This window comes from Phocoena sinus, chromosome 11 (genome assembly GCF_008692025.1).
Source record: "Phocoena sinus isolate mPhoSin1 chromosome 11, mPhoSin1.pri, whole genome shotgun sequence".
Lineage (NCBI taxonomy): Eukaryota > Metazoa > Chordata > Mammalia > Artiodactyla > Phocoenidae > Phocoena > Phocoena sinus.
In genome coordinates, this window is record NC_045773.1 from 83,850,163 (window position 1) to 83,876,987 (window position 26,825).

Below are 26,825 nucleotides of genomic sequence, written 5' to 3' on the forward strand. Positions count from 1 at the left end.
TCGTCACCCTTCACAGTGTGGAGGCTACTGATGGCATCTGTCCCGGTGAATTGGTGGGAGAAGCCAGATGGCATGGGGGAGGGATAAAGTTAGGGAACTGAGAGGAGGAAGAAGGGAAGCAAGGAACTTGGTAGATGGGGGGAAAACAGAGAGGATAGTTGCTAAAAGATATCATCGGAGGTTTTTATTAGGACAATGATTTGAGGCCTAGAGACCAAGGGTATTGTGTGTGAGAGTGGGGACATTACAAATCTACTAGAGAAGGCGGGAGGGCTTCTTTGGAAGGGATGGAGCGTTCTGTTACAGAGGAGTTTGAGGCTGCAACGATTAGGATACTGTGGAACTGATTTTCTAGGGCACAGTTGAAAAGTGTATATTCTGAGTCCTTGTACGTCTGAAAAGGTCTTTATTTTATAGCCTTGCTTGAATTACAGACAGGCTGTAGACTTCTCCCTCAAAATTGCATAAATATCCTTCCATGTGGTTCTCTGGCATTCAGTTTACAAATGAGAGGATGTCAGCAGGTTTCTTTTCCCTTGTCTGGTGCTTGAGTCAGGCGAGTCTTTTGGTGGAGGGAGTAGGGTAGGGTAGGGGCATGGTCTGGAAGCTTGTAGGATTTCTCGTAGGTGTTTTTTTTGTCATTTGTAAATTTCATCAGATTATCTATAGCAGGGGTCCCCAACCCCCAGGCCACAGACCGGTCCTGGCCCCTGGCCTGTTAGGAACTGGGCCGCACAGCAAGAGGTGAGCGGTGGGCGAGCGAGCAGAGCTTCATCTGTATTTACAGCCGCTCCCCATCGCTCGCATTACAGCCTGAGCTCCGCCTCCTGTCAGATCAGAGGCGGCATTAGATTCTCACAGGAGCGCGAACCCTACTGTGAACTGCACATGGGAGGGATCTAGGTTGCGTGCTCCTCATGAGAATCTAATGCCTGGTGACCTGAGGTGGAGCTGAGGTGGTGATGCCGGCGCTGGGGAGCGGCTGCAAATACAGATTATCATTAGCAGAGAGGTTTGACTGCACAGAGACCATAATAAATCAACTGCTTGCAGACTCATATCAAAACCCTATCAGTGAGTGGCAAGTAACAATTAAGCTGCATCTGGTAGCAGGCGTTATAGTGGCAACTGAGTTGACGTACTTCAGTTGTACAGCTGCATCTGGTGGCAGGCCTTAAGTCAGAATCCGACACTTATTTTAGTCTGCGCCTGGCCCACCCATTATTTCATTTACCACTTCCATCCGCGCCTCTTTCCCACCATGTGCACTTGTCTCAGTCACAGTTTCTCTCCGCGCCTCTTTCCCACCATGTGCACTTGTCTCAGTCACAGTTTTGGTAAGCCCACAAGCTAACCCTCACCAAAATGAGTAAAAAGCAAACGCCGCTGGAGAGCTTCTTTGAAAAGGGGGAAAGACCCAATGATGAGACAGCAGAAGACTCTAAGACTGCCCACAAAAAGAAAGCTGCATTTAAAAGAAAATATCAAGAGTCCTACTTAAATTAGGCGTTCATTGCAACAGGTGATCACATTCTCCAAGCCCATTTTGTATAATATGTGTTGACTGGCTATCCAACAAAGCCATGAAACCTTCAAAACTGCTTCACCACATGGAGACCAAGCACCCTGCATTAAAAGACAAGCCTTTGGAGTTTTTCAAAAGATAAAAAAACATGAACACAAAGCAGGAGCAATTATTGAAGGCCACCACTTCATCAAATGTGTCTGCACTGAGAGCATCATTCTTAGTGGATAACTGCATTGCTAAAGCTAAGAAGCCCTTTACTATGGGTGAAGAGTTGATCCTGCCTGCTGCTAAGGACATTTGTCATGAACTTTTAGGAGAGGCTGCAGTTCAAAAGGTGGCACGTGTTCCTCTATCGGCTAGAACCATAACTAAATGAATTGATGAAACAGCAGAGGATATTGAGGCACAATTGTTAGTGAGAATTAATGAGCCACCGTGGTACGCAATCCAGGTTGACGAGCCTACCGATGTTAACAACAAGGCAACAAGGCTTGTTTTTTGATATATAAATTTATTTATTTTGTTTTATTTATTCTTGGCTGCTTTGGGTCTTCGTTGCTGCACACGGGCTTTCTCTAGTTGTGGCGAGTGGGGGCTACTCTTCATTGCAGTGCGCGGGCTTCTCACTGTGGTGGCTTCTCTTGTCGTGGACCACGGGCTCTAGGTGCGCGGGCTTCAGTAGTTGTGGCACGTGGGCTCAGTAGTTGTGGCTCATGGGCTCTAGAGCACAGGCTCAGTAGTTGTGGCACACGGGCTTAGCTGCTCTGCGGCATGTGGGATCTTCCTGGACCAGGGCTCGAACCCGTGTCCCCTGCATTGGCAGGCCGATTCTTAACCACTGCTCCACCAGGGAAGTCCAACAATGCTTGTTGTGTGATATATTTTTCAGGAGGATGTGCTTGAGGATATGTTATGTGCACTTTTGCTGCCAACCAACACCACAGCTGCGGAACTGTTCAAGTTTTTGAATGATTACATATCAGGAAAATTGAACTGGTCATTTTCTGTCGGTATATGCATGGACAGAGCGGCTGCCGTGACTGGACGGCTTTCTTGTTTCACTACTCGGGTCAAAGAGGTCACTTCTGAATGTGAGTCTATGCACTGTGTCATCCATAGAGAAATGCTGGCTAGCCGAAAAATGTCACCCGAACTTAACAACGTTTTGCAGGATGTGATTAAAATTATCAACCACATTAAAGGACATGCCCTTAACTCACATCTGTTCGTGCAGCTCTGTGAGGAGATGGACGCAGAGCGCACACGTCTTCTCTTATACACAGAAGTGAGATGGCTTTCTAAGGGAGATCTCTGGCCAGAGTTTTTGAGAGCCGCTCCAGAGATTTCTTTCAGAAAAACAGGCACCACTGGCAGCACATTTCAGTGACACAGAATGGGTCGCAAAACTTGCTTACTGGTGTGACATATTCAACCTGTTCAACAAACTCAATCTGTCACTTTGGGGGAGAACGACAACTGTGTTCAAGTCAGCAGATAAAGTGGCTGCATTCAAAGCCAAACTGGGATTATGGGGGTGATGAGTGAACATTGAGATTTTTGACATGTTTCAAACATTAGCTGAGATTTTGAAAGAGACTGAGCCACGGACTTCTTTCTCCCAGCTGGTGCATGATTGCCTATCTCAGCTTTCAGAAGAGTTCGAGCATTACTTCCCAACCACAAAAGACCCATCTGTGAATAAGCCAGGTGAATCGATTTTGTCTGTGCCAGAAGATGATCAACTGCTTGAGATCACAAATGACGGTGACCTTAAAAGCATGTTTGAGACAACCTCAAATCTCCATACGTTCTGGATTACAGTCAGGGCGGAATATCCTGAGATCGCCACAGAAGCACTGAGAAGCCTGCTTCCATTTCCAACATCCCATCTTTGTGAAGCAGGGTTTTCTGCAGTGACAGCAACCAAAACGAGATTACGGAGTAGACTGGACCTAAGCAACACACCTCAGGTGTCACTGTCTCCCATCACCCCCAGATGGGACCATCTAGTTGCAGGAAAACAAGCTCAGGGCTCCCACTGATTCTGCATTACGGTGAGTTTTGTAATTATTTCATTATATGTTACAATGTAATAATAATAGAAATAAAGTGCACAGTAAATGCAATGTGCTTGAATCATCCCCAAATCATCCCCCTGCCCCTGGTCCTTGGAAAAATTGTCTTCCACGAAACCAGTCCCTGGTGCCAAAAAGGTTGGGGACCGGGGACTGATCTATAGGATGCCTTTTTTTCAGTATTTCTGCCCTACAATCCTTTAACTATGAAATCAACTTTTTCTTTAGCTCAGGAAAAGTTCTATTATTTCCTTGATCATTCCTTATTCATTTATTATCTTTTCTCCTTCTGGAATTCCTGTTATACAGAAGTTAGTTATCATATGTTTTTCTTCCTGCTATTTTGTTTTTCATAATTATACTCTCTCACTTCCTTGTTCTCTTTCTTTCACTCTTTTTTCTGTTGCTGTTGTTTTAGGTTCCTTAAATTGATTTTCTGTGTCACAGATTCTAGATTTGGTTTTTGACATATTATTCTGCTACTTAAGGCCTCTACTGCTTCTGTTTTGTTTGGGCACTCTTGGTTTTATTTATTTTTTTTAACTTTTTGTTCTCTTGTTGCCACTTTTCATGGCTCCTGTTTCATTTACACAACATCTTCCTGAAGGCTACCCTGTCCTTTGAGATTTAAATTAAAATGTCTAATTCCCAATATCATATGTGATGAGAAATGTAATGCCTCCCCTAGGGTTTTTCCATTTTAATTCTGAGGGGTTTTGTACTTAGGGTCCCCTCTGGGTCCAGTTTTCTTCGACCAATGATCTGATCTCACTCCTTCTTATAGCCCATCCTGGCCTGAGCACATCTGTCTCCCTTGTATTTCCCAAATGACATTCACCTTGTGTAAGGTGAAGTCGTAAGGAAGTGGTGATATCACAGCCCTCCAGAGAGCACATACTGTTCTTAAAAGTCCTTTGGCCACCCTATCACCAGGGATTTCTCACCTTTCTCAGTAGGACCCCTCTCCTGTCCTGTTGAGAGGCTATTGGTTCACACACTGGTCCCATACAAGGAGGGCAGGGGTAGACCAAAGAAAGGCAGACTGCTCAGATTGGTAGATGGCAGGTTTAATAAGCAAGGAAACTTATCTATGAGGCTTGTCTTGGGCGACTGCAAGAGTAGGTCTCCGAACCCACCCACCAGAATCTTAAAGTGTATGTATCAGTACAAGCCTTAACTGGGTTCAGTCATGTATTCAGTCCAGATGGTCTCAACACCCTACTCTCTCAAGGCTACGACCTTGGAACAGCTCCCACTGTGGGAAAGGTGGGCAAACATACATTCCAAGGATGGGGAAGGAGCGATGAGCTTCCCATTGCCCAGATCCAGCTCAGGGGTCAACCGGCAGTCACGTCCTCCTGATGACCCTCACAGGCCTGCCTCTCTTCTTACCTCCCACTTCCGTCTCTTTGTGCCAATTCCAGAATTTCCTTCTCTTGCATTCTAAAGTTTCCTTTGTTTCTCTATCAATACTCAAGTAAGTCAGAAAGAAACCTCTTCTCTCCTCAAGAGAATTCAGTGGATTGAATTCGGGTTCCTGCTGTTAAAATGACAATTTTTTTTTTTTTGCGATACGCAGGCCTCTCACTGTTGTGGCCTCTCCTGTTGCGCAGCACAGGCTCCGGACGTGCAGGCTCAGCGGCCATGGCTCACAGGCCCAGCCGCTCTGCCGCTCCGCGGCATGTGGGATCCTCCCGGACCGGGGCACGCACCCGTGTCCCCTGCATCGGCAGGCGGACTCTCAACCACTGCGCCACGAGGCAAGCCCAGGAAGCCCTATTGTTTCTTTTACTAAACCCATCTTGGCAAGAGATATCTTTGCTCTGATTGCTCAGCTTGTTATTTTTTCTGATAGCTAATTTTTCTCCACCCATCCTGGATTTCTCTTATTTCTAAACAGGGGTCTAGGTTCCTCTTGGCAATTGCTGTGGGTTTCTTCAGCAGTTGTGCATGTCATGGTTCAGTTACTTCTGGTGGTTTCCTGCTTCCTTTACCTAAATGAGGCTTATATAGGATTTATTAACCATGTAATAAATATACAACCATACTACCTCCAGCAATAAAACATGGACACTAGAGGGGGCTGTTCTAACCTGAACTAACTATGGCTTCTCTCTCAGATATTTGAATCAGTGTTAGCCAGGAGTAAATAACAGACTCCTTACTGTCTATCCTCCTGCGTTTACCTGATTTAGATTCATTTTTCTGATGCATCTGTTGGGTTGTCCATATGCTTGCGTTAGGACTGATAAACCCATCACAAAAGTTCATAGTTGCTTTGAATGCAACTGGCAATGTCCAGTTGACTAATCGCACACTAAAAAACACGCAAAAATGTCTGATGCAAAAAGCTGTGATAGTGCAACAGGAACTCTTGCATTTGCTACTGGGAGTATAAATTGGCACAGCCTTGTTGGAAAATTGGTTGACAGTATCTACCACAGTTTAATGTTTATGTACCATTTGACCCAGAAATGCCACTCCAGAGATGAGGGCTTATGTCCACTAAAAGTTATGCACAGGAATGTTTATAGCATATTTAGTCAAATAGCCAAAACAAGGAACAATCCAAATATCTAACAATAGTAGCATAAAGAATATGTAGTGTATTTATGCAATGGAATATTATACAGTAATGAAAAGGAACACACCACTGCTATGTGTAACAATGTAGATAAATCCTACAGTCATAATGGTGGGAGAAAAAGCCAGATATATTACTGTATGATTCCATTTATATGAAAGGCAAGAGTAGGCATAACTAACCTATGGTGATAGAGGTTAGAAGAGTGATTACTGTTTGAATGGGTTTTTTTTGTTTGTTTGTTTTGTTTTGCGGTACGCAGGCCTCTCACTGTTGTGGCCTCTCCCGTTGTGGAGCACAGGCTCCGGACGCACAGGCTCCGGACGCACAGGCTCAGTGGCCATGGCTCACGGGCCCAGCTGCTCCTCGGCATGTGGGATCTTCCTGGACCAGGGCATGAACTCGTGTCCCCTGCATCGGCAGGCGGACTCTCAACCACTGCGCCACCAGGGAAGCCCTGTTGGAAGATTTTTAATCACAGTTTCAATTTCATTACTTGTGATTGGTCTGTTCATATTTTCTATTTCTTCCTGGTTCAGTCTTGGAAGTTTATACCTTTCTAAGAATTTGTCCATTTCTTCCAGGTTGTCCATTTTATTGGCATAGAGTTGCTTGTAGTAGTCTCTTAGGATGCTTTGTATTTCTGTGGTGTCTGTTGTAACTTCTCTTTTTTCATTTCTAATTTTATTGATATGAGTCCTCTCCCTCTTTTTCTTGATGAGTCTGGCTAATGGTTTATCAATTTTGTTTATCTTCTCAAAGAACCAGCTTTTAGTTTTATTGATCTTTGCTATTGTCTTCGTTTCTATTTCATTTATTTCTTCTCTGATCTTTATTTCTTTCCTCCTACTAACTTTGGGTTTTGTTTGTTCTTTCTCTACTTCCTTTAGGTAAAGGTTAGATTGTTTATTTGAGATGTTTGTTGTTTCTTGAGGTAGGATTGTATTGCTGTAAACTTCCCTCTTAGAACTGCTTTTGCTGCATACCATAGGTTTTGGATCATCGTGTTTTCATTGTCATTTGTCTCTAGGTATTTTTTGATTTCCTCTTTGATTTCTTCAGTGATCTCTCGGTTATTTAGTAACGTATTGTTTAGCTTCCATGTGTTTGTGTTTTTTTACGTTTTTCTCCCTGTAATTGATTTCTAATCTCATAGTGTTGTGGTCAGAAAAGATGCTTGATATGATTTCCATTTTCTTAAATTTACTGAGGCTTGATTTGTGACCCAAGATGTGATCTATCCTGGAGGATGTTCCGTGAGCACTTGAGAAGAAAGTGTAATCTGCTGTTTTGGGAAGGAATGTCCTATAAATATCAATTAAATCTATCTGGTCTACTGTGTCATTTAAAGCTTGTGTTTCCTTATTAATTTTCTGTTTGGATGATCTGTCCATTGGTGTAAGTGAGGTGTTAAAGTCCCCCACTATTATTGTGTTACTGTTGATTTCCTCTTTTATAGCTGTTAGCAGTTGCCTTATGTATTGAGGTGCTCCTATGTTGGATGCATATATATTTATAATTGTTATATCTTCTTGGATTGATCCCTTGATCATTATGTAGTGTCCTTCCTTGTCTCTTGTAACATTCTTTATTTTAAAGTCTATTTTATCTAATATGAGTATGGCTACTCCACCTTTCTTCTGATTTCCATTTGCATGGAATATCTTTTTCCATCCCCTCACTTTCAGTCTGTATGTGTCCCTAGGTCTGAAGTGGGTCTCTTGTAGACAGCATATGTATGGGTCCTGTGTTTGTATCCATTCAGCAAGCCTGTGTCTTTTGGTTGGAACATTTAATCCATTCACATTTAAGGTAATTATCAATATTTATGTTCCTATTACTATTTTCTTAATTGTTTTGGGTTTGTAGGTCCTTTTCTTCTCTTGTGTTTTCCACTTAGAGAAGTTCCTTTAGCGTTTGTTGTAGAGCTGGTTTGGTGGTGCTGAATTCTCTCAGCTTTTGCTCATCTGTAAAGCTTTTGATTTCTCCATCGAATCTGACTGAGATCCTTGCCGGGTAGAGTAATCTTGGTTGTAGGTTCTTCCCTTTCATCACTTTAAATATAGCATTCCACTCCCTTCTGGCTTGTAGAGTTTCTGCTGAGAAATCAGCTGTTAACCTTATGGGAGTTCCCTTGTATGTTATTTGTCATTTTTCCCTTGCTGCTTTCAGTAATTTTTCTTTGTCTTTAATTTTTGCCAGTTTGATTACTATGTGTCTTGGCGTGTTTCTCCTTGGATTTATCCTGTATGGGACTCTCTGCACTTCCTGGACTTGGGTGACTTTCCTTTCCCATGTTAGGGAAGTTTTTGACTACAATCTCTTCAAATATTTTCTCAGGTCCTTTCTCTCTCTCTTCTCCTTCTGGGACCCCTAAAATGCGAATGTTTTCCAGAGGTCTCTTAGGCTGTCTTCATTTCTTTTCATTCTTTTTTCTTTATTCTGTTCTGCAGCAGTGAATTCCACCATTCTGTCTTCCAGGTCACTTATCCGTTCTTCTGCCTCAGTTATTCTGCTTTTGATTCCTTCTAGTGTAGTTTTCATTTCAGTTATTGTATTGTTCATCTCTGTTTGTTTGTTCTTTAATTCTTCTAGGTCTTTGTTAAACATTTCTTGCATCTTCTTGATCTTTACCTCCATTCTTTTTCCAAAGTCCTGGATCATCTTCACTATCATTATTCTGAATTATTTTTCTGGAAGGTTGCCTATCTCTACTTCATTTAGTTGTTTTTCTGGGGTCTTATCTTGTTCCTTCATCTGGTACATAGCCCTCTGCCTTTTCATCTTGTCTGTCTTTCTGTGAATGTGGTTTTTGTTCCACAGGCTGCAGGATTTTAGTTCTTCTTGCTTCTGCTGTCTGCCCTGTGGTGGATGAGGCTGGTGCAAGTTTCCTGATGGGAGGGACTGGTGGTGGGTAGAACTGGCTGTTGCTCTGGTGGGCAGAGCTCAGTAAAACTTTAATCCGCTTGACTGCTGATGGGTGGGGCTGGGTTCCCTCCCTGTTGGTTGTTTGGCCTGAGGCGACCCAACACTGGAGCCTACCCGGACTCTTTGGTGGGGCTAATGGCAGACTCTGGGAGGGCTCATGCCAAGGGGTACTTCCCAGAACGTCTGCTGCCAGTGTCCTTGTCCTCACGGTGAGACAGAACCACTACCCACCTCTGCAGGAGACCCTCCAACACCATTAGGTAGGTCTGGTTCAGTCTCCTATGGGGTCACTGCTCCTTCCCCTGGGTCCCGATGTGCACACTACTTTGTGTGTGCCCTCCAGGAGTGGAGTCTCTGTTTCCCCCAGTCCTGTCGAAGTCCTGCAATCAAATCCCAGTAGCCTTCAAAGTCTGATTCTCTAGTAATTCCTCCTCCTGTTGCCGGACCCCCAGGTTGGGAAGCCTGACGTGGGGCTAAGAACCTTCACTCCAGTGGGTGGACTTCTGTGGTGTAAGTGTTCTTCAGTTTGTGAGTCACCCTCCCAGCAGTTATGCGATTTGATTTTATTGTGATTGCACCCCTCCTACCGTCTCACTGTGGCTTCTCCTTTGTCTTTGAATGTGGGGTATCTTTTTTAGTGAGTTCCAGTGTCTTCCTGTGGATGATTGTTTAGCAGTTAGTTGTGATTCTGGTGCTCTCACAAGAGGGAGTGAGAGCACGTCCTTCTACTCCGCCATCTTGAAACAATCTCCCACAAATCATTATTGTATTAGAGGCCAGAAGTCCATGATCACAGTACTGGCATGGCTGGGTGAGGGCTTCCTTCCAGGTCGCTGATTTCTTCTTGTATTCTCAGTAGGCAGAAAGGGCCAGGGAGCCACTTCTGATTAATCCAAGCATGGATCCTTGAGTGGGTATTGATTGGAGTACTAGAGTACTAGAATTGAGTGGAGTTAGCTGGAGTACTAGAAATGTTCTATACCTTGGAAGTAGTTACATGGATATATACCTATGTACATGCGAGATTAGTACACCTTACTTTGTTATATCTCAATTTAAAAAAATCATGTGATATATTCTAGAATAAGAGAAGGAAGGATTTGAGAGAGCTTCGTGATTTGGGAAAGAAAAGACTACTTTCAGGACAAGGTGTTAACTAGAAGAATTGCCTTATGTAGAAGCCCTTTCTTCCTTTATCCTATTAAGAGACATTTCTCCAACTAGAACTGGTGTGGTTAAAACTGACCCTTGCTGCTTTTTGGGAATTTGCCACTGAGTTTGCTTATACATCATTGTAAGTGCCGTGGTGAATACAAGTCCTAAGACACATTCCCTGCACTCCATAAGCTTATAATCTAATAGACAAGACCAACACAAATAAAATGTTTAGAGAACTTAGCATTACATTTTTCCTAAAGTGCAAATTGTGAGGTGCAGAATTATCTAGGAATTCAGGAGGAAGAAAAAATGGGTGAGAAATGGAGTAGGTGATTTTCATGAAGAAGAAAGGACTTGATATGAGTTTTTAAAACTAGATGGGCAGACAAAATGTCAGAGAGCTCTTCACTTTATTGTACTTGTTTAAAGAATCATAGAAAACCTGTTTGCTAGAGCTGGAACGGTGACCAGCCAAAAGACAGGATATTTGTCAAACAGGAGGCAGGACCACAGACTTCTTGGGAGATCCAGGACTGGACCCTGAATTGACGCTGGTTGGGGCTCTAGGGGTGGGAAGACAGAAATACAGAGGAGTGTAGGGATCAGAAATAAACTGAGGCCAGAACTAAACCACACCCCAATGGGAAATATTCTACAGAGATCCTTTCTTTTTCTAATAAAGCAATTATTCTTACTGCACTAAAAAAAAAACATTTTGTGTGTATGTGACAGGCTGAGTCACTTTCAGAAGAGTTCAGAAAGCTTGGGGAAGGATATTAATTCTTCCTTAATGTGTTTTCCTCTTTCATCCCACTGAGGGGTCTGCCAAACACACCCCCCACCCCACCGCTCCCCTCCACCCCCCAACACACATACACTTCATATTCTGGTGTTGGCAGGGAATTAGGAGTTTACCTAAAGCTGCTAGGCTGTGGGTGGAGCCTGAACAGTAACAGAAACATTCGAAGATATATAAGGACAACTGAAATTCACATCAGCTGACTGAGCCGTGCATTTTACCAGAAGTCTGACTGGCCTGCTATGCTCTCATAATTGCTTTCGAAAAGGTTTTCTCTGAAGAAATCAAATCAAGTCTGTTACCAAGCAAATTGAAATTTCCAAGCTGCAGCCATTCTAGAAATTCTAAACATCATTTAAAAGAAGATCTCAATCTCACTCTGTTTCTACTTTCTCTAAGGAGCCGTTTTTGTGCTGTTTGGCCCCTTTCTACCTGGAATGGAACAAAGGTACAGTTGAAAATTGTTTTCCTACTGAATTTAGGATTGATATTTTTGGTAGTTTGTCTTTACTTCTTCTGGTGAAAAGGTACAAGAACTGAGCTCTTGGGGGATGGGGTGGAGTTCATGGTATTAAAACAATTTTTGTGGGTATAGTATGCACCGTCTCAGAAACATCTGATTCACAGCTCACCCAGTTATTTGGGTACCGAGCTTGCCTTCCCCACGCCCTGCTTGCCCTGGATAGTCTATTTGCCAGAGCCCCTCTCTCCAAGCCCTGTCCTCTTCACCCAGCCCTGTCACTGGTGACATCTTTTCTGTAGATTTCCCTTATTTTTCCTCTGGTTGCCAGTGTATCTTGTCTTTTGGAACTTTCCTTCTGCCAACACATTACCTACTGCTCTGCTTGGGCCTCAGAAAGCCATAGGACCAAAAGAGGTGCTAAAGATTTAGGGCTAAAAGAGTCCAGAGGACTCAGGGTTTGGAGTTGAGGTGTGGTTTGGACTAAAATGTGCCCTGAATTTATGGCTCAAAGCTGCAGTCCGTTTTACAGCCCCTCACAGGAAAATGCTGAGGGCATAGATAAGATTTTGTAGGCTGGATTAGAACTTAATTGCCATTAACAACTTGTTTCTATGGGGAAATATTAACTGCAATACAAGTAAACTTTAAGGTTGCCACCTAGTCATAAATGGGGCACTGTCTGTAGGATAGTTAATTTTTAAAATATCAGTGTCACATTTGCATACATGCTAGTTCTTAAGAAAATATGAACAGGTTACAGGTTCATAAAAAAGCTTTTGTAGGAATCATTGTGGGCCAGTAATTGCAATGTTCATTTATTCTTTCAACAGATATTCATTGGAATCCTCACGTGTGCTAGGCTCTAAGGGGTACAATGCAAACTCATACAGGCATGGTTCCTTCCTTCGTGTGTCTGTTAGCTATCTTTAGGGGATACAGGTATTAATCTCATAATTAAAGATGAAATTAAAAGTTTGATAAGTCACATGAAAGCACAGGTACATAGTGCTGTGAGTGTTTATAATAGTAGGATTTGACCTTCTTTGGGGTGTTGGGGAAGACTTCCCAGTGGAGTTGATGATTGAACTGAGATCAAAAGGATGAGAGTTAAATCTGTGAACAAGGCATCAGGAAGTATATTCTGGGCACAGGGCTGTACTTTGAGCAAATGAAAGAAGGTCAGGTGTCATAGAAAAAAGAATATAGTTCAAAAAGAGCTGGAGGGGCTTCCTTGGTGGCGCAGTGGTTGAGAGTCTGCCTGCCGGTGCAGGGGACGCGGGTTCATGCCCCGGTCCGGGAAGATCCCACATGACGCAGAGCAGCTGGGCCCGTGAGCCATGGCCGCTGAGCCTGCGCGTCCAGAGCCTGTGCTCCGCAATGGGAGAGGCCACAACAGTGAGAGGCCTGCGTACCACAAAAAAAAAAAAAAAAAAAGAGCTGGAGGAAGTGATTAGGGGTCCCTATGCGTCACCTCTTAGGCCATATTAGGAATTTTGTTCTTTCTCCTGGGAGCAATGGGAGGATATGAGGCATTTTTAAGAGGTGGGAGAAGGATTGGCAGGATGAGTTTATTTTGAAATTTCCATTTTAAATATGTTATTCTGGCCATAGTGGAAAGAGCAGAGAGTGAATGCAGGGTGACCAGTTAGGGGCCCATGGCAGTGGCCCAGAAGGGAGATGATGGTAGCTTGGATCGGGGTTGTAGAAGGGGATGCTTATGAGATAGACTAAAAAGTTAAATTGACAGACTTGAATTGAATATGGGATAGTGAGAGAAAGGGAAGGGTCAAAGATAACAGGGGTGGCATGGTGGACATTTGAAAGTTTGGGGATGGGTGAAATGTGCTGAATTGGATTTTGGATGCACTAAGTTTCAGGGGTCTTTAGGACATCCTAATGGACATGTACAAAAGGCAATTAGCTCTCCACATAGGGCTTCCTGACTCAGGTCTGCTCATATGGGAGTTACTGTGTTCTGGAGCCATGGGTATGGATGATCCCTTAGGGGGAAAACGTCAAATGAAGAGGATACAGAACTGAGCCTTGAGGAACTACAACATTTCATGACCAGGTAGAGAAGGATGAGTCTACAATGGAAACAGAAGAATGGCCAGAAATGTAGGGTGAAAACTAATAAGCTATTAGGTATGTAGAAACCACCACCACAGAAAGTATGTCTGACTGTGAAGGAGAGGAGAAAGAGAACTAGCTGCAGAGTATGTGAGGCTGAGCTGTAATTTTTTTTTTTTTTTTGTGGTACTTGGGCCTCTCACTGTTGTGGCCTCTCCCATTGCAGAGCACAGGCTCCGGACGCGTAGGCTAAGCGGCCATGGCTCACGGGCCCAGCCGCTGCGCGGCATGTGGGATCTTCCCGGACCGGGGCACGAACCCATGTCCCCTGCATCAGCAGGCGGACTCTCAACAACTGCGCCACCAGGGAAGCCCCTGTAATTTTTTTAATGGGAGACATTTGGACAGTTTAAAAGGCAATTTAATGCTGTAGGATTCCATTTATATATCATTTGTGAAATGACCACATTATAAGGGTAGAGAACAAATCAGTGGTTGCCAGAGGATAGGCGATAGTGGGGGTATGACTATAAAGGGCAGTCCTTGGAAATTATATCCAGCAAGTTCTTTGGTCTTGATGGAAGAGTTAGATGTCTTGATTTTAGTGGTAGCTACACAAATCTATAAATGGAATAAAATTTCATAGAACTACCTATGCAGACACATGCACATATGCAAAAATGGTTGCATGTATTAACTGGTGACATCAGAATAAAGTTTGTACTCTAGTTAACAGTATTGTACCACTGTCAACTTCCTGGTTTGATATCGTAATACAGTAATAAAGTGATGTAAGATGTGCCTATTAGGGGAAGCTAGTTCCCCTAAGGTACAGGGGACTCGACTATCACTGCAAATTCCTGTGGATCTATTTTATTTTCATTCAAAACTTTATTTCAAAATAAAAAGTTGTAAAAAGTCAATAAGAGAGAAAGATATGAAATTTACAGTGAAAATTGTGGAGTAACGTCTTTTTCTCTTTTTCTTTAGTACTTCGTCCTTCAGGTGCAGCCTAATTATTATCATCATCGTTATTACTCATGCATAATGTACAGGAATCACTTCTCATTAATGTATAACTCAAAACTCCCAAGGCCTTGCCACTAGAAGACACTTTACAGAGGCAATCTGGCAGACTTAAAAGAGCCAAATATGTTCATGGTAGGACCTTATGCATTGATTATAGCTGGTGGCAGGAGTGGGCTGCTCCCTCCTGGGAGGGCAAGCTTTACCCTTCCACATCCATGGATTCAACCACCTGGGATCAAACATATTTGAAAAAAAACTTCCAGAAAGTTGTAAAAAGCAAAACTTGAAATTGCTGCCCCCAACCCTACCCCATCAACTATTTACATAGCATTTACATTTTATTAGATATTATAAGTAATCTAGAGATGGTTTAAAGTATCTGGGAGGTTGTGTGTAGGTTATATGCAAATACTATGCCATTTTACATAAGGGACTTGAGCATCTGCAGATTTTGGTATCTGCTTGGGTTCTGGAACCAATCCCCCTCAAATACCGAGGGACGACTGTATACATCAGAATAAGTGAGGTGTGCATATGCTTTGAAAGAGCATGTTTAAAATATCAGCTTCTCCATTATTTTTATTGTGCAATATAATGTACATAAGAAAAGTTTATAAAATTTAACACTTATAAAACAAACACCAGTTTACCCCAGGTCAAAAATAATAACATTACATACCAGCACCCCAGAATTCTCTCACGTGCCCCTTTCTTTTTTTGAAAATATCTTTATTGATATATGATTTAGTACTATGAAATTGACCTGATTTAATTGTACCAGTCAATGATCTTTAGTATATTTGCAGAGTCGTGCATCTATTTCCACAATCTAATTTTAGACTCTTTCCATCACTCCCCAAAAAGAATGCCCAACCATCAGTCACTCCCCATTCCCATACACACCTCTACTCCCACCCTTGGTAACTACCAATCTACTGTCTATCTCTATAGATGTGCCTATTCTGGATAGTTCACATCAATGGAATTATACTATATGTGGTCTTTTGTGTCTGGCTTCTTTCACTTAGCATGATTTTTTGAGGTTCATCTATGTTGTAGTGTGTATCAATCACTACTTCATTCCTTTTTATTGCCAAATAGTACAGTTGACCCTTGAACAATGTAGATTCGAACTGTGCTAGTCCACTTATACACAGATTTTTAAAAATAGTAAATACAGGCTTCCCTGGTGGCGCAGTGGTTGAGAGTCCGCCTGCCGATGAAGGAGACAAGGGTTCGTGCCCCGGTCTGGGAAGATCCCACGTGCCGCGTAGCGGCTGGGCCCGTGAGCCATGGCCGCTGAGCCTGTGCGTCCGGAGCCTGTGCTCCGCAACGCGAGAGGCCACGAAAGTGAGAGGTCCACGTACCGCAAAAAAAAAAAAAAAAAAAAAGTAAATACAGTACTACACGCTCTCCAGCATTGGTTGACTCTGTGGATGAGGAAGTGTGGACGGCGAACTATAAAGTTATGTGCAGATTTTTAACTGCTCAGAGGGTCAGCATCCCTAGCCCCCACACTGTTCAAGGGTACATGTATTCCATTGTGTGGACATACACATTTTATTTATCCACTAATCAACTGATGGACATTTGGGTTGTTTCACTTTTTGGCTATTATGAATAATTAGCTAAATGAATGTTCATGTACAAGTTTTTATGTGGACATATGTTTCCAGTTTGTTTTGTTTTTAATTCTCAATCTCCTTTTCTTTTTTTTTAATTTATTTATCTTATTTTTGGCTGCGTTGGGTTTTCGTAGCTGCACACGGGCTTTCTCTAGTTGCGGCGAGCAGGGGCTACTCTGTTGTGGTGCACAGGCTTCTCATTGCGGTGGCTTCTCTTGCTGCGGCGCATGGGCTCTAGGCGCGCAGGTTTTGGTAGTTGTGGCTCACGGACTCTAGGGCACAGGCTCAGGAGTTGTGGTGCACAGGCTTAGTTGCTCCACGGCCTGTGGGATCTTCCTGGACCAGGGCTCGAACCTGGGTCCCCTGAATTGGCAGGCAGATTCTTTTTTTTTTTTTTTTTGGCAGGCAGATTCTTAACCACTGCGCCACCAGAGTCCCACAGTTCTTTTGGGTAGAGACCTAGGAGTTGAATTGCTGAATCCTATAGACACTATATGTTTAACATGTTGAGAATATGCCAAACTGTTTTCAGTTGTCCCACCAGCAATAGATGTTGGATCCTGTTTCTCTACATCCTCACCAACACTAGTACTACCTGTATTTGTTATTATAGCCATCCTAATGGATGTGAAGTGTTGGCTCATTGTAGTTTTGATTTGTGTTTCCCTCTTGACTAATGATGTGAAGCTTCTATTCATGTGTGTTACTGACCATTCATATATCTTCTTTGGAGAAATGTCTATTCAAATCCTTTCACTATTCCTAATTGGGCTATTCATTTTGTTACTGATCATTGGTTACTAAAGCGTTTTGAGTATAGACCTCCATTTTAAATTAAAATTAAAATTAAAAACACCAACAGTGGTGTTTTTAATGGCTGGTCATTGGGAACAATATGTAGATTGGGAACTACCATTCTAGGTAATTTATGAAAGCATTAAGCTCTAGTCCAGAACTGGTCAATGGGTTTCAAAACTCCACTGTTTCATGGGTCCCCATAAGTGACAGTCACATAAACACACACACACACACACACACACACACACACACACACACACACACACACCATAACATTTGCCCAAGTTCTGTGGAATTCAGGGTTTTTTTGGTTTGTTTTTTGGTGGAATTTGGGCATTTAAAATCTACAGAAATGCTGTCTACTAGTTTTACTGTAATCATATTGTTTTTACCCATTCAAAGAATTCTAGTAGGCTAATGAGGCCATTTCAAAATTAAGATATTCCCTCCCCTTCACCCAGTTGATATGTTTTCTTAAGTATTTGGAAAATTTCCTAGTCAACTAGTAGATCCTGTAATAAAAACTGAGAATTTATATTCACTTTTTTTTTTTTTTAGTTTCCAGATCTTCCTTGAATAGAAACTTATCCTGAGAGAGGACACAGTGTCAATCTGCCAGTCCTGGAGTTGTTATTTACCCCCAAGGGGGTTGTACTTACTGTAGCATGGTTCCAGTGTCTCACTTTTGAGTGAAATTTGCTCTCAGCCTAGACTCCAGAGAACTGAGGAGCCTGCCTTGTCTGCTGACTAGCACACTATATCACTAGGTGAGCTCGTCATGCCTGGGTCCAGCTTGTTCGGATGCTTCAGGGTGAGCCCTGCTGAGTGTTCTGCAGGGTAGGCCATGGTCCCTGCTGGTATTTATGGACATGGGGCAGGGGCCATCACCAGACTCTGAGCCCTGAGTACAGCCCCCAGGCAGGGTAGGCAGCTGTCTGTGGTTTGCTCTTCCTAACTTTGGCATGCCACTTGCAACAGGTTGCAGAGACTGGTGTATGCTGAAGCTTTTAATCTTGACTACACCTTTTGTTTTAATTAAGTTACTTCATTGATTTTCTATCTTGCTGAGTCATGCCAGTGCTTTAAGAATTTTATATTAATGATTTTTAGAGTCTTCTGTAAGAAGCTCATTAAATTTCTTGACTTGCCTAATTTCTTCTTCTTATATATTAAATATATAATTTAATAAAATTATATAAGCAATATAATTTGAAATAAATGCTTTGAAAAGAAATTGAAAATACAGATAAACAAAAGAAAATAATCTAATCATCTGTTGAGATACATTTAACATTTTAGAGTATTCCTCTACCCTTTTTCATAAAAATTATATTTATTAAATTTTTTTGTTAAATAGAGATTTGCTGTATATACACTTCAGTATCCCTTTTTTCTCATTTTATATTAGGAGCATTTCTAATAGCCTTAAACATTGATCTATAAATGATGCCTATCATTTACTTGTGTTAATATACTCTAATTTACTGAACCAATTTCCTATTGCTAGAACTTTAGGTTGTGTCGTATATTTTGTTATAATATAATTTTGTTATAAATAATTCTGTAATGATTATCTTTGTCATGTGCGTCTCTATTTCCTTAGGATAAATTTCTGGAAGTGGAATTATTGAGGCTTATATATATATATATATATATATATATATATATATATATTTGTGTGTGTATTGCTAAAATTCTGTGGAAAATGCCATTGGTATCTTGGAAAGTGATTGCACTAAACCTATAGATTGCCTTGGGTCCTATGGTCATTTTAACAATATTAATTCTTCCAATCCATGAGCATAGTTTATCTTTCTATTTGTTTGTGTCATCTTCAATTTTCTTTCATAGGTGTCATAGTTTTCACAATACAGGTCTTTTACATCCTTAGTTAGATTTATTCTAGGCTTTTTTTTTTTTTGACATGACTGTAAATGGGATTGTTTCCTTAATTTTTCTTTCTGATAGTTCATTTGTTAGTGTATATAAACCCAACTAGGTTTCTATATATTCATTTTCATATCCTGCAACTATAGTGAATTCATTGATGAGTTCTAGTAGTTTTTTTGGTGGCAATTTACAGGGTTTTGGTATCATATTATGTGCATACACTAACAGTTCTACTTCCTTTCCTTTCCAATTTGGATGGTCCTTTATTTCTTTTACTTGTTCTGATTGCTGTGGCTATGACTTCCAATACTGTGTTGAATAAAAATGGTGAGAGTAGGCACCCTTGTCCTGTTCCTGATCTTAGAGGAAATATTTTCAGCTTTTCACCATTGGGTATGATGTTAGCTGTGGGCTTGTCATTTATGGCCTTTATTATGTTGTATGTTCCCTCTATACCCACTTTGTTGACAGTTTTTTTTTTTAATCACAGATGGATGTTGAATTTTGTCAAAAGGTTTTTCTACATTAATTTAGATGATCATATGGTTGTTTTATTCTTCAGTTTGTTAACGTGGTACGTCACATTGATTGATTTGTGGAAAATGAATCATTATTGCATCCCTGGGGATAAATCCCATTGATCATGTTGTATGATCCTTTTAATGTGTTGTTGAATTCAGTTCGCTAATATTTTGTTGATGATTTTTGCATCTATGTTCATCAGTGATTTTGACCCTGTAACTTTCTTTTTTGTGGTATCTTTGTCTGGTTTTGGTATCAGCATGATGCAGGTCTTGTAAAATGAGCTCAGAAGCATTCCTTCTTTTGTGATTTTTGGAACAGTTTGAAAAGGATAGGTGTTAACTCATATTTAAATGTTTAGTAGGAATTTACCTGTGAAGCCATCTGGTCCTGGACTTTTGTTGGTTGGGTTTTTTCTTTTTGGTTCAATTTTATCACTGGTAGTATATTCACATTTTCTATTTCTTCCTGATTCAATCTTGGGGGATTGTGCATTTCTAGGAAGTTGTCTTTCTCCTACGTTGTCCATTTTATTGGCATATATATTGTTCATGGTAATACTCTTATGATCCCTTTATTTCTGTGGTATTGTTTGTAACTTCTCTTTCATTTTCTGATTTTATTTACTTGAGCCCTCTCTTTTTCTTGATGAGCCTGGCTAATTTTCATCAATTTTGTTTATCTTTTTAAATAACCAGTTCATAGTTTTATTTGATCTTTTCTATATTTTTAGCACTCTATTTCATTTATTTCTGCTCTGATTTTATGATTTTTCCCCCTTCTACTAAATTTGGGTTTGTTTGTTCTTCTTTCTCTAGTTCCTTTAGGTGTAAGGTTAGGTTATTTATTTCAGATTTATTTCTATTCCTATAAATTCTCCCTCTTGGAACTGCTTTTGCTGCATCCCATAGATTTTGGATCATTGTGTTTTTGTTTTTATTTATCTTTCAGGTATTTCTTGATTTCTACTTTGATTCTTTTCAGTGACCCATTGGTTTTTTTTTAGTAGCATATTGTTTAGCCTCCATGTATTTGTTTTTGCAGTTCTTTTTCTGTAGTTGATTTTCTAGCTTCATAGTGTTGTGGCTGGGAAAGATACTTGATATTTTGTCTGATTATTGCTACCCCAGCTTTCTTTTTTGTTTCCATTTGCTTGGAATACCATTTTCCATCCCCCTCACTTTCAGTTCTTTGTGTGTCTTTAGATCTGATGTGAATCTCTTGTAGGCAGCATATGTATAGGTCTTGTTTTGTATCCACTTAGCCACTCTATGTTTTTTGATTGAAGTATTTAGTCCATTTACATTTAAAGTATTATTGATAGGTATGTATTTATTGCCATTTTGTTAATTATTTTCTGGTTGTTTTTGTAGTTCTTTTGCCATCTTCCCCTTGTGATTTGATGTCTATCTTTAGTGTTATGTTTGGGTTCTTTTTTTCTTTTGGGTGTGTGTATGCATTACAGATGTTTTGGTTTGTGGTTACCATGAGGTTTATATATAGCAATCTATATATATGGTCAATTGCTTTAAGTTGCTGATCTCTTAAGTTAGAATGCATTTTAACAACTCTGCTTTCTTACCCACCCCTCTGTATTTTGACACCATATTTACATCTTGTTTTGTGTGTCCCTTAACTACTATTGTGGATATAGATTGTTTTACTACTTTGACGTTACCTTCCTACTACTAGCTTTATAAGTGTTTTATATCTACTACCTTCTCAGTATTCTGCCTTTACCAATGAAATTTTTTCCTTTCATAATTTTCATATTTCTAGTTGTGGCCTTTCCTTTTCTACTTAGGGAAGTCCGTTTAACATTTCTTGTAAAGGTGGTTTGGTGGTGCTGAACTCAGCTTTTGCTTGTCTGTAAAATCTTGATTTCCCCTTCAAAGGTGAATAATAGCATTGCCAGGTAGAGTTTTCCTCGTTGTAAGTTTTTTTTTATCACTTTAAATATATTGTGCCACTCCCTTCTGGCATGCAGAGTTTCTGTTGAAAAGTCAACTGATAGTCATGGAATTCCCCTTGTACATAACTAGTTGCTTTTCCCTTGTTGATTTAATATTCTCTCTTCATCTTTAATTTTGGCACTTTAAATACAGTGTGTCTTGGTGTAGTCCTCTTTGGGTTGATCTTGTTGGGGACACTGTGTTTCCTGAATGCCTGTTTCCTTTCCCAAGTTAGGGAAGTTTTTCAGCTATTATATCTTCAAATATGTTTTCTGTCCCTTTCTCTCATCTCCTTTGGGACTCCTATAAGGTGAATGTTAGGATGCTTGATGTTGTTCCAGGTCTCTTAAGCTGTCCTCATTTAAACAATTTTTTTTTCTTTTTTTCTGTTCAGCTTGAGTGATTTCCACCACTCTGTCTTCCAGTTCACTGATCAATTTCTCTGTATCATCTAATCCACCGTTGATTCCATCTAATTTTTTTTTTTTTTTTTTATGGAGGAGAAAGAAAGAGTGGCTTTATTTCTTTGCCAGGCAAAGAGGGAACACAGTAGGCTAGCACCTCAAGAACTGTGTCCCCAATTCCATCTAATGTATTTTTTATTTCAGTTATTGTGTTCTTCAGCTCTATTTGATTCTTGCTTATATTTTCTAACTCTTTGTTAAAAACTTCCAACTTCTGATTTTGTTCATCCATTCTTCTCTCGAGTTCTTTGAACATCCTTTTTTATTAAAGATAAATTTACTTATTTATTTATTTATTTTTGGCTGAGTTGGGTCTTTGTTGCTGAGCACAGGCTTTCTTTAGTTGTGATGAGTGGGGGCTACTCTTCACTGCGGTGTGTGGGCTTCTCATTGTGGTGGCTTCTCTTGTTGCAGAGCATGGGCTCTAGGTGCATGGGCTTCAGTACTTGTGGCATGCGGGCTCAGTAGTTGTGGCTCGTGGGCTCTAGAGCACAGGCTCAGTAGTTGTGGCACATGGGCTTAGTTGCTCCACGGCACATGGAATTTTCTCGGACCAGGGATTGAACCCATGTCCCCTGCATTGGCAGGTGGATTCTTAACTACTGTGCCACCCGGGAAGCCCTGAGCATCTTTTTGATCATTAACTTAAACTCTTTATCAGGCAGATTGCTTATCTCCATTTCATTTAGTTCTTCCAGGGTTTTATCTTATTCCATAGTTTGGAATATATTCCTCTGTCACCTCATTTTGCTGAATTCTCTGTTTTTATTTCTAGGTATTAGGTAGGTCAGTTACACTATTGATCTTGGAGGAGTGGCCTTATGTAGGAGATGTCCTATGGGGCCCAGCAGTGCACACCGCTTTGGTCACCGGAGCTATGTTCTAGGGGTGCCCTCTATGTTGGTTGCCTGAGCCGTACTGTTGGGGTGAGCTTATTACTATGGGCACTCTGATAGGCTTGGCTGGCCTGCAGCTCAGTGTGGTGCCAGACCACACCTAGTGAGAAAGCTGCCAGCCCATGGAAGGGTGAGGCCAGATCCTGAGATGGCTGAGGGGCTCAAAGTGTCCTGGAGCTGGTGTTGGTCAGCTGGTGGGCAGAGGTAGGCCACAGGGGCAGCTGACTGCAGAACCCTAGGGAATCCTGGGGCTAGTGCAGAACCCCTGGTGGGTGGAGCTGGGTCCCAGGGTGGCTAGCTGCAGGCTACAAGGCTGTGAGGTTTCCAGGGCTGATATTGGCTTGCTGGTGGGTGAGACCAGTTCCTGGTGCTAGTGCTGGCCAACAGGTGAGTGTACAGATTCAGGACAGCTGGCTGAGGTGTCCAAGGTATCCTGGAAATGGTGTGAGCCAGGTGTTGGGTGAGGTTGGGACACTGGGCAGGTGACAGCAAAGCCCCAGAGGGTTCAGGAGCTAGTGTTGGGCTACTGGTGTGGAGGGCTGGATCCTTGGGCGGCTGGCTGAGGGGCCCAAGGTGTCCTATACTTGCTGTCAGCCAACTATTGCCTGGGGCCGGGTCAGGAGGCTGTAGAGCCCCGGGGAGTCCTGGGGCTAGTGCTGGCCCACTGGAAAGTGTGGACGAATCTCAGGGTGGCTTGCTTAGGGGCCCAACATGTCTTGGAGCTGATGTCAGACAGCTGTTCCAAAGGGCTTGATATAGGGTAGCTGATCACTGGGTCCCGGGTGGCTGGTTGTGGGACCATGGGGTTCCCAGGATTGGTACTAGTCCCATGGTGGATGAGGCTGGATATAGGGTGACTGGATGACAGTCCCATGGTGTCCTGGAGCTGGTGTTGGCCAGCTGTTGGGTGAGGCTGGGGCATGGGGAGGCTAACTGAAGAGCCCTGGTGGGTGCTGTGCCTACTGCTGGACTACTGGTGGGTGGGCCCAGATTCCCAGGTAGCTGGCTGAGTGGCTGTAATGTTCCAGAGGCAGAAGTCAGGCCCCTGTTGGGTGAGGCCGGATCCCAGGGCTAGTGATGACCCATTAGTGAGTAGGGCCAGAACTTGGGGTGGCTGCCTGGGGGACCCAAGTTCTCATGGGGCTGTTTCAGCCAGCAATGGGCAGGACTAGGTCACAGGCTGGCTGACTGAAGAGCCCTGGTGATCCGAGCACTAGTGCTAAAGCACTGGTGAGTGGGTCCAGATCCAGTGCCACGGGTTGAGGGCCTTGAGGTGTCCTGGAGTTTGCCAGCTATTGGGCTGGGTTGAGTCATGGGGCTGCTGGCTACAGAGCCCCAGGGGGTCCCAAAGCAGTGCTGGCCCACTAGCAAGTGGGGCTGGATCCGAGGGCAGGTGGCTGACGAGCTGCAGGGTTTCTGTGATGGTGTCAGCCCTCTAGTGGGTGAAGCTGGGTCCCGGGGCTCGTGCTGACCCACTGGTGAGGAGCCAAAGGTTTCCTGGAACTGGTGTTGGCCAGTCTTGCTGTACCATGTCTCCACCCCTCCCACCGGTCTCATTGTGATTCCTTCTTCATATCTTTAATTGTAGAAGATCTTTTCTTCTAGTCATCCAGTCTTTCTCATTGATAGTTGCTTTGTAAATAGTTGTAATTTTGGTGTGCCCATGGGAGGGGGTGAGCTCAAGTTCTTCCTACTCCACTATTTTGGCCACTCCCCATTCTGACCCATTTTTTAATTGGGTTGTTTTCTTGTTGTTGAGTCTTAAGAGTTCTTTGTATATTTTGGATAACAGTCCTCTATCAGATATATCTTTTGCAAATATTTTCTGAACAAAATATGATACACACACACAATGGAATATTATTCAGCCTTAAAAAGGAAAGAAATCCTGTTCGTACATGTTAGTTACAATATAGATGAACCTTGAGGACATTATGCTAAATGAAATAAGCCGATCACAAAAAGACAAATACTGTATGATTATACTTATATCAAGTAGCTAAGGTAGTCAAATTCATAGAAACAGAAAGTAGAATGGTGTTAACAGGGGTTTGGCGGGGGGAGGGAAATGGGGAGTTGTTATATAATGAGTATGGAGTTTTGGTTTTGCAAGATAAAATATTTTGGAATTTTGTTGCACTTAACAATGCATATATACTTAACACTACTGAAATGTATGCTTAAAAATGGTTAAGATGATCAGTTTTGCATTAAATGTAGTAAAACAATTAAAGTGCAGTAAAGCAATTTTTAAAAAATTTGTTACATCTCTCTACCAAGAATAACTGATCCAAAAATAAAATTACAATGAAACCAATTACAACAGCAGCAACAGCTATAAAATATCTAAGAATTAGCTATGAAAAAGTAAATTTTCAAAACCATAATAAAGAGCAAACAAGATGATTTGAATAAATGAGGAAATACTCTGCTTTTTCATGGGATTAAAAACAACAACAACAACAACGCTCCTAAGTTGCTTTTTATTATTATTATTATTTTTTTGGCTGCGCCACGCGGCTTATAAGATATTAGTTCTCCGACTAGGGATTGAACCTGGGGCCTCGGGAAATGAGACTGCTGAGTCCTAACCACTGGACCACCAGGGAATTCCCTTAAGTTGCTTTTCAAAACTTGTATGTGCCATTAATTTGATTTTTTCCTTAACAGATCTGTGACCTTTGGAAGCATTTTCACATCATTTGTCTACATCCAGTACATATTTCATTCTTGTGAGTGTATCCCTTTATTAGCCAGATATTTACTGGGCACCTACCATGTGACAGACACTTTATACCTCAGCTTTCATGGAGTTTACATCCCTGTGAACAGAATACTGAACATCTTCCCATTTAAAACAAAACTAATCTAATTAAGAAATTATGAAACGTAAGGTAGATAGCTAGTGGGAAGCAGCCGCATAGCACAGGGATATCAGCTCAGTGCTTTGTGACCACCTAGAGGGGTGGGATAGGGAGGGTGGGAGGGAGGGAGACGCAAGAGGGAAGAGATATGGGAACGTATGTATATGTATAACTGACTCACTTTGTTATAAAGCAGAAACTAACACACCATTGTAAAGCAGTTATACTCCAATAAAGATGTTAAAAAAAAAAGAAATTATGGGTAGCAACATGCATTTATAGATTGACAATTCTCAGTGAATTGCCTTTTCTTCCTCTAGCCCTTTTTCTCAGAGCTTAAACTTCTGGAGGATTCCTGGCTTCATGAGATGAATATAATCAAGATGAATATCATTAACATAATATTTTTAAAAATCAAAGCTAAAGCCAAAACTTCATGACAAACAAAATATCAAAATTTTAAAGACAGGATGCTGCACTGCAATGCCATGCCACCAAGTCTGAGGCAAAAGGCAAAAATGTACATCCCTATATAAATGCTTTTGTGTATTTTTTAATAATTATTTTTTCACAAACATTAAAGTATTTGAAAAAACAATGAAATGTTGAAAAGTAGGTGTACTAAAACTCACGTCATTTTAGTTTAAATATTTTATTTATACCCAAGCCAGAACTGACTACAATTTTACTTTCCTGATTTTAATGGAATCCAATCCAATTTTAATAGCTTTAAAAATTGACTTTTGGGTAAAGCTAACCATTAAAAAATACACAAAAGCATGTATATAGGAGTGCACATTTTAAAATTTTGCTTTAGGTTCCAATATACGTTTTCAAGGAATTGATAAAGATGTAGTTAGTTCAACCTGCTTTACACAGTGCATGGAAAGCCTTAGAATCTAACACAGAACTTTGGCTAACTGGTTCATTCAATCAGGTAAAACAAAATATTTAGAAAGGTTTCCTTTTTACACTTTTAGGCTAATTATTCCAGAAATTGCCTCAGTGCTTGCTTTGGCTTGGTGTCAGATATTTGTACTCATAAGAACAAAGATAAAAGAACTTCATGAGGCTTAACATGGAATCCTTTCTATCAAATACATTTAAAACATATATTTGGAAACATTTAAAGTCTGCTGTGAACAGAATTACCAGGAATTTGGGACAGAAGTGACAATGA

General features: G+C 41.4%; 1 protein-coding gene and 1 long non-coding RNA gene across 12 annotated transcripts in view; one reads left to right on the plus strand and one right to left on the minus strand.

Annotated features, from left to right (window-relative positions):
* Nucleotides 1-26,825, plus strand: part of LOC116761533 (cytidine monophosphate-N-acetylneuraminic acid hydroxylase) — a 258,069-nt gene that overhangs the window by 174,830 nt on the left and 56,414 nt on the right. Inside the window, exons 2-3 of one of the 11 annotated variants that reach the window (XM_032647363.1) lie at nucleotides 11,472-11,520; nucleotides 25,452-25,513. The exons of 4 other annotated variants lie outside the window; for them this stretch is intronic. The gene's annotated coding sequence lies outside the window, so the exon portion shown is untranslated. Of the gene's footprint in view, nucleotides 1-2,991; nucleotides 3,583-11,261; nucleotides 11,521-17,615; nucleotides 17,825-25,451; nucleotides 25,514-26,825 lie in introns of those variants that run through there. 6 more of the 11 variants (XM_032647367.1, XM_032647366.1, XM_032647361.1 and 3 more) reach the window with 6 other exon arrangements.
* LOC116761539 overlaps nucleotides 1-26,825 on the minus strand; it is a 102,433-nt gene that overhangs the window by 56,988 nt on the left and 18,620 nt on the right. The window lies entirely within an intron of this gene.